Here is a 538-nt window from a genome sequence, read left to right on the forward strand (position 1 = left end):
ATATATAGAGATCTAGATCTATATAGATACATATATATAGATCTACACATATATATAGAGATCTAGATCTATATAGATACATATATATAGATCTATACATATATATACATAGAGATCTAGATCTATATAGAGAGATACATATATATAGATCTATACATATATATACATAGATATATATAGATCTATACATATATATTTACATAGAGATCTAGATCTACGCAGAGATACATATATATATACAGAGGGAAAGAGTTATAGCTATATAGAGAGACACATGGCTGTATAGATCTATACATATAGACATACATACAAAGAGATCCATATATTTATCTCTCTCTAGATATACATGCATCTATACAGATCTCTATATATCTATATCTAGCCACACACGCGCAGTGGGCGGGGCCCCAGGAAGGGGGCGTACCCCCGGCGCTCCCGTGGTGCTCCGCGCGCAGGGCGGGCCGGAAGTGCGTGCGGTTCCGGGTCGGAGGGCGCGGGCGGGCGCGAGCTGCAGCCGCCGTCATGGCCGTGCCGGGGA

Source organism: Gavialis gangeticus, unplaced genomic scaffold (genome assembly GCF_001723915.1).
Source record: "Gavialis gangeticus isolate Ggan-Ray unplaced genomic scaffold, GavGan_comp1, whole genome shotgun sequence".
Classification (NCBI taxonomy): domain Eukaryota; kingdom Metazoa; phylum Chordata; order Crocodylia; family Gavialidae; genus Gavialis; species Gavialis gangeticus.